Source organism: Sminthopsis crassicaudata, chromosome 3 (genome assembly GCF_048593235.1).
Source record: "Sminthopsis crassicaudata isolate SCR6 chromosome 3, ASM4859323v1, whole genome shotgun sequence".
Taxonomy (NCBI): Eukaryota; Metazoa; Chordata; class Mammalia; order Dasyuromorphia; family Dasyuridae; genus Sminthopsis; species Sminthopsis crassicaudata.
The window spans coordinates 456766094-456778908 of record NC_133619.1 but is presented as its reverse complement, the minus strand read 5'-3'; the positions used below and the strand labels follow the sequence as shown (position 1 = coordinate 456778908).

The 12815-nt window shown below is 33.5% G+C and overlaps 1 protein-coding gene across 40 annotated transcripts in view; it reads right to left on the bottom strand.

The window, feature by feature from the left end:
* Positions 1–12815, bottom strand: part of BAZ2B (bromodomain adjacent to zinc finger domain 2B) — a 322506-nt gene that overhangs the window by 292480 nt on the left and 17211 nt on the right. The window lies entirely within an intron of this gene.

Sequence of the window (12815 nt, the reverse complement as noted above, 5' to 3'; positions counted from 1 at the left end):
TTCAATTTATCCTAAGTTGCCAACTTTGAGCAAAAGAACTCAGGAGTACCTGAATTTCGCAAATATGTTTCTTTTAATATAATTATCAAGAATGATAAATCCTGAACAATGCTTATGAGTCCACTGGAATTCTAAAGACAAAAAAACCCAACTAGTTTTGTTTTAGGCCATGAAATCTTGAAAGGAAATTCAGTTGTAATCTAGAAATATGAACAAAAGTACCAAACTAGAATTAAAGAGTTAATGCCACATTCAAATATCTTAAGAACATCCAAATCTAGGGAGAACCCGAGTAAATATGAGTACCAAACAGAAACTGCAAGCAGTTCTGTTTTTAATTATTGTGTTATTCTTCAAAGACCAGCTCAGTAAAAATAGAGCTTTATTATTATTTCTGACTATTTTTTAGTTCTGACTCTTTTGTTCTTGTCCTTTAAAGGACAAGTTAAAATCACGAGTCTCTAAGCAAAAATTCAAAAAGGCATCTTTATTTTCTTTGTTAATTAAAAGCGCAAACAAAATACTTCTTAAAAGTCTTTGAGGTCTCTATTCACAGCTTTAAATGCAAAGTATCTCTACCAATGCAAAGGATACCTTTGCAACAGATGTTTCTATTTTTCAAGAGTTAAATGGAACAATGGTTAGGATCAACTAGCTTCAACAAGCTTGCCTAAATTAAATGTACTTTTGTTTTTGTGCCTTTCAAAAAAAAATTTTTTTTTTCCTCTTGAAATTTTTATTTTTATTATTCACTTATCAAGAGTATATAAAATTATGTCCTGGTAAACTTTTAGTAGTAAATTTCTTTCAAATTTTAATAAATATTTTCAGGGTTACCTGAAATTAATAGTCAGTGAAAACTCTTTGCCCATAGTTCACAAGAGAGCAAGCTGAGGAATCAACTATAACCAAAGATAGTAATGCTACTACAGTAGAACATTAAGGAACTAAACTGTATCTATAAGAAAAGGAACTTTGGTGGGTTAACCTTTGAAAATTTGCCAGTAATGGAATTCAAACTCTTCAAATGGCAGTTGCAAACTTACAATTGATTATAATAAATAAAAAGAAGTGGTCAAACTAAAATCTGAAGTATATTAATAATTTGGTTTTTTTTTTTTTTAAGACATAAAACTGATCTGTTGCTGTAAAACAAAAAGCTTTCTTTCTCTAGGATAGTTTGGTGTTTTGTTTATTGTAAACTTTTTTTTTTTTTTTTTTTTTTTTTTTTGCTTTTAATTCAATTAGCTACTTTTCCACCTCATTTTCAGAAAAACATGCCATTTTTGAGTTCATTGGGAAGGAAAGTTACACAAATGGGCATTTCAAGTTACAACTTTAAAGGAAGGCTATCAATCCAGCCATAAAAAAGAAAAAAGAAAATCTCCCTGAAGTCTTCCAGTGCTTACATAGCCAGATCAATAGCTCTGAAGAAAATCAAAGTTTGGTTCTAGACTTTTCTTTCTCGTGTTGGTGAATGCCTTACCTTACTTGCTCATTTCCATTAAAACAGGAGTTGAAATGGGAAACAGCAGCCACAGGTGGAGAGTTAGAATGCTCATTAATTTCAGTTGCTGGCTGCTGCCTTGCCAGTTTCCTATTCCACTCCTGTTTCTATGGCAACAGAGGTAGGATCAGGAAAATAGAAGCAAGTGCTTTAAGATAACAGCTGAAAGCTGAGAGTCAAGTGCTGAATAGCATATGTAGTAATTTAATTTTTTTTTTTTTAACAAAAATCATCTAAACCATAAAAAAATTGCAGTCTAAGCTATCTTAAAAGTAACCCATAGGCAGGACTCTGATCTTTCATTGCTTTTCCCCTTCATTATTCTCACTGCAAAGATACGTTTCTCACAACTTTGTCCTGAATTGGAATTTATTTTTCCCACGAATGACCAAAGTTACCAGATATGAGTGAGTGAGGAAGAAATTTGGTAGAGTAATTCAGACTCTGGCCAACTGAATAATGCTTGGATTTTCAATGAGTGAGAGTTTCACACCTTTCTTTTCATTTTGGGTCAGGTAATTTAGACTTCATGATGGGTTCTAAGACATTCCTCCAGACAGTACACTGTATTATGACCCTTTAAATCTGACAAAGTAGCTGCCTTAAGGAATCAGACAATTTTTTAAAAATACTGACTTTCTGTCTATCATGAATCTAGAAAAAAAATCTTTGTTGAAAAATAACATCCATAATTGAGTCTATATGTAATTTTGAGTGACAATCTGAAGTATGAACCAATATCACGCCCATGTGGACATCAACTTTAATTAGTCTTTATCAAGTTCCTTATAATTCAAAAGATCTGTCCTGAATACACTTCAAAACAAACTACTAAAAATAGTATCACTATTTCAGAGAGCTTTAGAATGGATTACTTTAATTAGAGTGGTGTAATGTAAAAGTAAAGAGGCTGATAGTTAAGACTTCTAATAAATGGGAGAGCCAGACTAAGTATACATATAACTTTTCTGTGCCTCACTTTTCTTACCTGTAAAATGTGTTGTCTAGTCTAAATGATCACTAAGATTCTTTCCAACTCCACATCCTACAATCTTATGATTATCAATGTCCTGCTCAAAAATCTTCAATGATTCCTCACTGTCAACAGGATACAGTACAGATAAAAAAGCTATCAAGGCCTCCTATAGCATGACACCGACCTCTTTCCAATCTCACCTTTTACCACAACCTAAATGAAATCATGTTCTCCTATATATAAATAGATATCTTTGCTCATGCTTTATTGCCCATCTGAAATGTCCTCATTTCTTCTTCTGAGACAGATTGAAAGGACAAGATTAATGTGAATACAAAGATAATGCTAAGGTGAAGATGACATAGTTGGTGCCAACTAGCTTCAATTTTTTTCCCAAAAGAGTAGGAAATAAGAAAAAGGGAATTAGGAGGAGGGCCTAGGGAAGAAAGAAGATCTAAAATAGCTACCATGGGAAATCATCCTGGGTATACATAAGAGATGAATAAAAACATTACTGGAAAGCAAAATAAATCCTCATTGATTTCAATTATAACTTTTATTTCTCTCTGTACCTGGCAATAGTAACCACTAATATTTATTTATGTGTTTATTTATTTTTTTCCTGAGGCTGGGGTTAGTGACTTGCCCAGGGTCACACAGCTAGGAAATAAATGTTAAGGGTCTGAGATCACATTTGAACTCAGGTCCTCCTGAATTCAAGGCTGGTGCTCTATCCACTGCACCACCTACCTGCCCCAATCAATAATATTTATAAAATACCTTAAAGTTTTTAAACTGCTTTATATATCGTTATCATTCAATCTTCACAAGAACCCTGTGAAGTAGGTACTAATTTTATCCCATTTTATTGATAAGGAGACAGAGGTTCAGTGACTTGTCAAGGGTCACAAAGCTAGTAAGTGTATGAGGAAGAATTTCATTTCAGGTTTGCCTTACTACAAGTCCAGAGCTCTATATGCTTGACCGGGGTTCTCAAACTATGGAGCTCAGCATACGCTGCTGGGTTATGACAAATGAGCTGAGGGGCGGAGACAGAGTGTGAATTTTTGTTTTTACTATAGTCCAGCTCTCCAACAGTCTGAGGGACAGTGAACTGGCCCCCTATTTAAAAAGTTTGAGGACCACTGTGCTAGACTATATGATAATGGCTAATATTTATAAAGTGCTTTACACACATCATCTCAATTGATCCTCACAATAAGCCTGAAAAGCAGATGCTATTATTATCCCCATTTTACTCTTGATATTTCTGACTCTGGAATGATTTCCTCTCCACTTATTCAAATCCTGCTACTTATAGTAGCCTATATCTCACCTCTTTCATAAAGCTATTCCTGACTATTAACAACCCACAATGACCTTAATTTTTCTTAATTTGTTCTCAAGATTAGAAGGATCTCCTATTAGTATATTTGGGTTTTGTAAAGCATTAGTGTGTCAGTCATTTGACTCACTGCTAAATCTCTTATCTGTTATTTGTAATAGTATTCAATTCATAGTTACACTTTGTCCCTCCAGTAGATTGCAAGCTCCTTGAGTGTAGAAGGCATATATTACATATATCTTCATATGAATGCATTAAAAAGCATTTATTAAGTACTGAATATATATACTGACTATATATACAAAGCACTATCTCTGAAGGGAAATAGGCAAGATGGTCATTAATCTCTCTCTTTTTTTTTTAAATTTAATTTAATTTTTTTCCCCCCTGAGGCTGGGGTTAAGTGACTTGCCCAGGGTCACACAGCTAGGAAGTGTTAAGTGTCTGTGACCAGATTTGAACTCGGGTCCTCCTGAATTCAAGGCTGGTGCTCTATCCACTGCGCCACCTAGCTGCCCCAAGATGGTCATTAATCTCAAGGAACTCACATTCTTATAGTATTCAGTACAGTACTTTGCAAAAACAGTAGACACTGAAATATTTGCTAAATCTCTATTGAGTAAATAAAATAAAACCATTTAATAGTATTAAAAGAAATGAAAGTAGTGCTGACCTTTTAAGTACCCTGTATAAGTTGGAAGTGAATATTATGTGTAATATACATGTATACACACATGTGTTATATGTAATATACATACATACACGTATAATATATGTAAGAATGTGGTTTAAGACAAAGCAGGTCAAGTCAAGAAGCTAAGTGTTGAAGTTATAAAGGAAAGGTAAAAAACAATTTCAAGAAAGCTCATCTCGTTTTAACTAGGGAACTTTGGGCAAGAACAACGTTTCAAATAATCAAAAGACATTAGTATAAGTGAAGTCTTTGAAAGTCACCCTGAAGTAAAATCAGACAAAAACCAGACAAAAAGTCTATTCCAATTGGCTGTGGAATTTTGTTTTAGTCTGGATCCTGGATAAAAGCATAATTTAGTTAGGATTGGAAGCTTTTCCAGACATTTGGAGCTTGTTTTTCTAACATATCTCAGAGAAGGAGCTACCTACAGGCAAAAGAAAGTCCTCAACATCCATCAAATTGCCTTTCTTTTCATCTTTCCTTTGACTGGAGGAGGACTCCACATTGCTGAGGAAGTAAGATAGCTACAAATTCTATTCTCAACTTCAGGCAACCATGAAAAAAAGAACACAAATATTAACATATGTTTTGGGGATCAGAAAATGCACTCTAAAGTCCTAACAAAACCTATAACAGCCCAGCAATTTATTATAATCACAATCCTAGAACATAAGCTATGCTCCTTAAGAATAGAATTTCCATTCATCAGGTTTGAACCCCCATCACTTAGAACAATTCCTGGCACGAAGTAGGCACTTACTATATGTTTATTAGTTGACTGACTTATAAAGGAAAAGTTAAATAATTTTCATCAGATTCTTTGTGTTAAGGAAGCTAACATATGCTATATTAGTATATAAAAACATTTTCATTCATGAAAATGAATCAGTGCTTAGAATGTTAACTTCTGTTATCTTAAGACAGTGGTGTTAAAAGTCAAATAGAAACAATTGTTGCAAATTGACTTAGAAAAACCACAAATTAACATTATTTGTTGTATGCCTATTTGTTTTTGTTAAACATTTCTCAATTACATTTTAATCTGATTCAGGACACAATGGGGTCCCCAGTTTGACATCCCTGATAAGACAATTATTGTTACACTATTATAAGACCACGGTCTTACTCTGAGACACAAAAATTGCTACAGAAGTACTTGAACTTGAACTGGTCCTTGATGAAAGGCTAGAATTCAGTAGATGAAGAGAAAGAAGAATAAATAACTTTTCATGTGGACTTAACAGCATTAATAAAGCCATCTAAGTAGGTAAGAGCATGGTACAGGAGTGGTACAGTTGAGAAATTATAGGTTAAACATATTGACTGGGGATTAGTAAGAGAAAAGTTTAATAGGTTAGGTGGGGTCATAAAATGGTAGCTACAGAATATCAGTATGAAAAGTTTGGGCTTGATCTCACAAGTGATACAATGCCATTTTAACGTCTGTTCTTTAATCCCACATCCTTATTATATGACTTCCTCAGGCAAGAGTCAGCCACTTGTGACAAACCATTTGAGACATATGAGGCATTATTGGTATCATCATCCACCAAAGCCCTGTTATTAAGCCAGTAGGTTACTAACTATATCTACCTGGAGTCCATAATAGGCTAAATTGAAAAGAGGAGGAGTTTGCCTTTAGAATTCTCTAATGTATTGGCTTCTTTTTAGAACACATAATGCTTGACATCCTTCTTACCTGACTCATAAGGACCTAGTACCTTTGTGCTTTCTTAAAGTTGTCTAAAGCTCTCTACCCAGAACTGTCCTCCATATTCCAAAATGACCTCCATCTCCCTTTCTCCCTAATCAAAATTCCCATTGTTTTAAAGTAGGTGTTACTGGAAGAAAACAAGGTTACTGAACAAATTCAAATGAAGATACCAATGACAATTTTTTCAGGGTCATCTACAATAGATGCCTATCAACCCAAATGAATCTCTAACTAAGGCAAGTTTGGGCATTTGAATCACAGCAGAAAGAGCAGGAAGGACTGGAATCTCAGCTCTTCTTATAACCTGTGTGCCTCTGGGCAAAGAAGATTGGCACTGATTTCTCAAGGAACTGTAAATACTATGGTATTTACCATGGTTAGTTCCCATGGTTCTATGAAACATTATTGTAGTCCAGTCTAATATATTATTGTTCTGGCCAAGTAGATTGGAATTCTAAGTTGATCTACGACAATGAGATCTTAGATGGATCAATTAGTTTCTCTCTGTCTTCCCCCCTTCTCCAAATAGAGAATATAGATCCCATCTTTAGGAACATTATGAGAATGAGAAAAAATGAAACAATGTATGTTTGCCCCAAAAAATTACATTTAAGGTTTTATTATGTCACAAAATATAAATCATCTTATTAATATGTGTATGTAGATACATAAAATACAGAAAGTTTAAAACCAATTTAGGTTAAAAACTAATTCATTACTAGGAGCTAGATCAAGTTATATAATGTTCCTTAAATCTTTAGCAAAATATTTTTTATTTTTATATACATAATAATCATTTATATTCACCTAAACTTAAATATTATTCAACCCATTAAACACTCTCTTGAAAAAACAATCATATTTTCCCTTAAAACAAATATTTTCATCCTCTTTTTCTGTCAAAGAATCTATAATAGCTCCTTATTACCTATAGTATAAGTTTCAAACTATTCTTAACTTTCAATAGGCTCTGTAATCTAACTCCATTTTACCTATCCAAATTTGTTTCTCATGAATACCTAACATTTATACTTCATATCCAATAGACTAGATTTGTCATACACCAACATGCCAAATTCTGTATCACCATTTCTATTCTCCCATTTAACATCTTTCCCAGGTACTTAAATTTTATATTCTCTCTAGTTCAATTCTTACTAGCCTCATAGAACTTACTCTGAAATCTTATTTATTAAACAAGGTATTAAACCTCTGCCTTATGTTTATAATATATCTATTCTCTTGTTCCTCTCTTTTAAGATTCTATTAAATTAAATTCAGTATTTGTTAAAAAGCCTACTATGTTCAAAGGATTGTACTAAATCCTAAGGATACACAGACAAACAAAACAATGCCTGATTTCAGGAAGCTCAAGTTCTTCAGAGATATGCAAAGTGCAGGGAAATATAAACATTGAGAGGGGAGAGAAACAGAAAAAGTAATCTGTGGGAAGTTGTACTTGAGATGAGCCTAGAAGGGACATGGAGGGTTCAAGAAATGGAGGGCATTCTACAGGCAAAGGGAATAAACAATATAGTAAAACATGCAATAAGTAAGGGAAGAGTAAACAGTTCAGTTTAGCTGGAACTCACTGTGCACAAGAGAGGGTAATGTGAAATGAATCTAGAAAGCTATTTTGAAGCCAGATTGTAAAGGTATTTGAAAAAGAGAAGTTGGTATTTTATACTAGAAGCAATAGAGATCATTTTCTTAACCTTTTTGAGGAGTAGAGGTCGAAAGAGAATTGACAATTTCAGACTTGTTCTTTAGGACAGGAACCAAATTTTAAACATTCATTAGCTGTAACAGCTGCCTAACAGTGCTAAGTACACAGTAAGCTCTCTTAGAACACTTGTTCAGTTCTATTCACTCTTTTCTGTCATGTTCACTGTGGGATTAAAAAAAAATTTAAAATGTGAAAATATGTTTAACATGATTGCACATGTATAACATACATCAGATTGCTTGCTATCTTGAAGAAGGAAGGAAGGGGAAAAGGGAAGGAGAAAAATTTGGAACTTAAAATCTTATTGAAAACTAAAAAAATTAAATTTTAGGAGCTCTAAAAATGAGTCTAAAAATCTATATTCTTATTTATTAATTTCTGGATTCCTCTGTTAAATTTATTCAATAGGCCTGGACCAAGATTTCATCATCAACACAAAATAATTTTCTTTTTACTTTGTCCTTTAAATTATTAGGCTTTTCTTAAGAAATGTCCAATGTTGATTGTTTTCTTTCTGTAAAATGTCTTGCCATAGTTGATAACATTATTGACTCAAATTTCCATATAACAATAAACTACCTCTTATGTCTAAGAATATGAAGAGAAAGAATACTTTGACTTAATTCTGTTTACATATTTCTTTGTGATGAAGAAGGGAGATATGAAATCCACTATGGGGGGAGTAGAAATATTTTTTCTGTATGACTGTCTGGAAGTGATATGTTGTGATGTCTGCTGATTCTATTTGTCCAAAATCAGGACCCTTTCACCTATCTAGACTACCTCCTTCCCCAGGAGTCTCTGTTACTTTAGGGCTCAGAGCAACTGGGCCCAACTCTTCTCTGGAAGAGAAAATCTAGGTGGTGGAGGATATTTGATCTTTTCTGTGCTATTACTTCCATTACATTGTCTCTTGCCCCAGGGAAAGGCATTCAGTCAGCCCGGGTCTTTGAAACCATTCTCAGCAAACTCATTAAGAGTACTGAGAACTAACAGAGTGCTATTGTGAATTCATATCTGTAAAAAAGGTACCATGTGTTTGCTTGGGCCTTTCTACTATACACCTGTTACAACTATGTGGAGAAATTCCTAAACTGGATCTTGCCCTGACCCCTACCCTCAATGGTCTCTAGCTCTAGATTTTGATTTTACTTTTACCTGGCCCAGTGGTCAGCCAGCCCATTCCCTCAGCATGGATCTTGGCTCTCTGGATCACCAGCTTTGGATTGGTCATTTCTCTTTTGAATAACCAGGTTGGTCCCTTGCATAAAATCAGGTTTCTGGATCATCACTTCCCCAGAACCCATAGTAAGCATGTCATAAGTAATGTGCTATGCTGTAGAACTGATCTCCCCATTCCAACCCCCACCTTCAGGAACTTATCCAATTTTACTTAGCCTATGAACAAGAGATTGTTTATCTATCATTGCAAGGTATAAGGCAAAGACCTTCTTTGACCATCATCTCTACAGTCCTGTCTTGTGAATTGACTACCCATAGAAATGTTCCCAATTAGTGTTTAACAAGTGTTAGCTATTTTAACTAAGAAATGTGAATCATTCAACACAAAAAGAAAAATTTTCACTGTTATATTAACTTTAAACCACCTACTTCCCCAACCCCTCCCAAACAGGAAAGTGTCCAGAGTTTCATAAGATATTTTTAGTACACAGAAATACATTTCAACGAACTCTGAATTTTAGTACTACTTGATTCCTACTTTGTATTTCCTCTTTTGTGTTTATCTGAACACTATATGCCAATTTATCTAAGCTTATAATGATTCAAATTCATTGCACAGCAAAGAAAATAGTAACCAAATATTTTAAAACCCATCCAGATCACTGGCTATTATTTATTACCAAAATATATGTAAATAATTATTTCTCCAATGAATTATTAAAAATCACTTTTTTAATCAATATAGATTATATATCTAAGAGTCTTGAGGTAAGCAAATGAACATGTTTCAAGTGAAATTCTAACTTATAAAGTAAGGCATCACCACACCATTCCCTAAGAAATCTTCTAAGCTCACCCCAATTCTCTGGAATTTTAAGAGATTAAAAGAAAAGAATGAAAATACACTAATTGCTAACAAAACTTAATCTTAGCTAATCATTCCCTCTAAAATTCTCATTGGTCCAGGAATAATAATTAAACAGGTACTCATTGGTTAAAAAGTTGTTTCCTGGTCACTATTCTTAGAAGTTGTTAAAAGGTAAAGAGAACATGTTTTGAAGAGAGAGAAGAGACACTCATAAGTGTATTGAAAATTCAACAACTAGCAAGAATTTTTTAAGTACATACTATATACTATATTCTAATCTAGAAGCTGGGTATACCAAGACAAAAAAGAAAAATTCCTCATTAAAGAAACTTACATTCTACTGAAGAGGCAATAAGTTAAGAGGAAAGGAAACTCAAAACTTGGGGGAGAGGGAAATAGAATTAGATCACATTGCAGTCAAATTAAATTACCTAATACAGCATCAGAGTATTCAAGGACCATCTTCAATGGTTTAAAAAAAAAAAAAAAGGTAGTTCTCCATATAATATCTATTAAATCATTCACACACATAAACTATCACTTACAATGACATGTGAATGCACAAAGCTAAACATACAGAATACTCCTCTTAATAATGTATATCTACTTTGTACTTTTGCTATGCTTTTAGCATTTTGCTATATACTATGACAGTTTTTAAGATAGAATAAAATATGTGTTCACAATTGTACAAGGCAATATATTCTCAATTCTCAAATTGTGTGGTACAGAGTACAAACTATAAACGTTATGTCCGGGACCTGAGATTTGGTCATTAAGAGAATTCTTGGTGTGAGAACTCCCATTCAATGATGCAAATCATAACATATTTATAATTTAAGATATCAGAGTAATGCCCAGGCTCAGAGAAATTTATCAACTTACCCATGGCCACTTAATTTGTTGTCGGAAATGAGATTTGAACTAAAGTCTTTTGGACTTTATCATCTATATAACATGCATAGTGTTTCTCTCTAGGAAATCACACATAAATAAAATTTGCATGAGATCACATTTAAATATTTTAGGAACAACTCAATATTTTAAAGAGTCCTTTTATAAAGCAAATAGTTATCTTGCAAATGAAATCATCACAGCCTAATTAGTCTGATTTTCAAATCTGGACTTTAATATACTGCAAAACATTTGCTTAAAGCAAAGTATATCCTATAATACATGCACATACAGAGATAGGCAGCCATACAGCTATGTGTACCTTCTGAAAGATGAAATTATCTGCTGGGCAAATCAAAGATCTGTCATTGGCTTTTCCTTTAATAAAAAGAAATCTCCAATAATTGTTATGAAGACTTCACTGATCTTTACTGTCCTTGAGCAACCTGTGAGGTAACTCTGTGATTTTTAAAACTTTGTCATTTTGTTCTCATAATCAAATGTAAACTACTCATTCATTTGCATATGACACTAATACATAGTAATTAAAGTTAAATTACCTAAGAAGAAATAACTTGGGTTGCTGAACTTGCAAGCCTAACCTTATAAATCAATACCTTAAACATCAAACACAGAAAGAAACACAAGCAGGTAGACATTGAGACGTATACCAAAACAAAGTAGAGGCAGAATGAGCAGCATGTTGCTAAGACTCAAAGGAGAGAGAAAGAGCAATAAATAAGAGAATATTATGGGGAGTCATGTTAGTCAACAAATTAGTTAGCAAAAGTAGGTAAAAAGTTCTCAGCATAAATCACAAAGTTGGCACAAGGGTAGGAAAATTCAGCCAACAGAATATCTGCTGAAAAAATCATTAATAGAAGAAGATTTTTAATGGAGCCCCTAGTGATTTATTCTTTGCCCTGTATTGTTAAAGCACTTTTAATTAATGACTTGGATAGAGTCATAGTTGATTTGCTTATAAAATTTGCAAAAAACAAAAAGGTGACAGAAATTGCTAACACATTGGAAGAGAGAGTATTAATCCAAAGATATCTCTACAACTTAGAATAATGAGATTTAAAAAAAAACAACATGAAACTTAAGAGGAGATTCTAAAGTCTTGGGCTTGGAATCAACAGCATAAGTACAAGACAAAAGAGGCATGAGTAGATAATACTTTCTGTTAAAATAGTTTGAAAGGGTTAGTAGCTTGCAAGCTTAACATGAGTCAACAGTGTACCAGAGCAACTCAAAAGTAAATGCAATCTTTGATTGCATTAAGGACACAATGTTCAAAACAAGAAAGAATGTAATGGCTCCAGGGTAGATTGTCCTGGTCAGACAATGTCTATTATTTCCAGATCTGGAAGCCACATTTCAGAAAGGATTTAGATAAACTAGCGCATGTCAAAAGGGAAACAACCAGGATATTAGATGGTCAAGACATATGAAGGTAGTTGAAAAAACATCAATATTTAGCTCAAAGATGAGAAAGTTTGTAAAGGGGAAAGGGATAGGAAATTATAACAATATTTAAGAAATGTCATGTTTAAGAGAGAATGGATGTATTCCATCTGACTAGAGAGCAAAACTGAAAACAAAGGGAGGAAACTATATAGAAAGTTAAATGTACACTTGATATGAGGGAGGGAAGCTTTCTAAAAATGGTATGGGATACCTTGACAAATAGTGGATTCCTAGTCAGTAGAGATCCTGAAGGAGGAAGAGGAATATTACAGGAGGGATACCCATTCAGGTAGAGATTCAGAACCCTGAAGGCTCTTTCAACTTTAAGATTCCATGATTTTATGTGTCCATCTGAAACGTTTCTCTTCAAAAAGGTTGTATATCAAGCACATGAAAAATTTTATGAGGAAATCAATTTATATATATTCTCATAATCTTG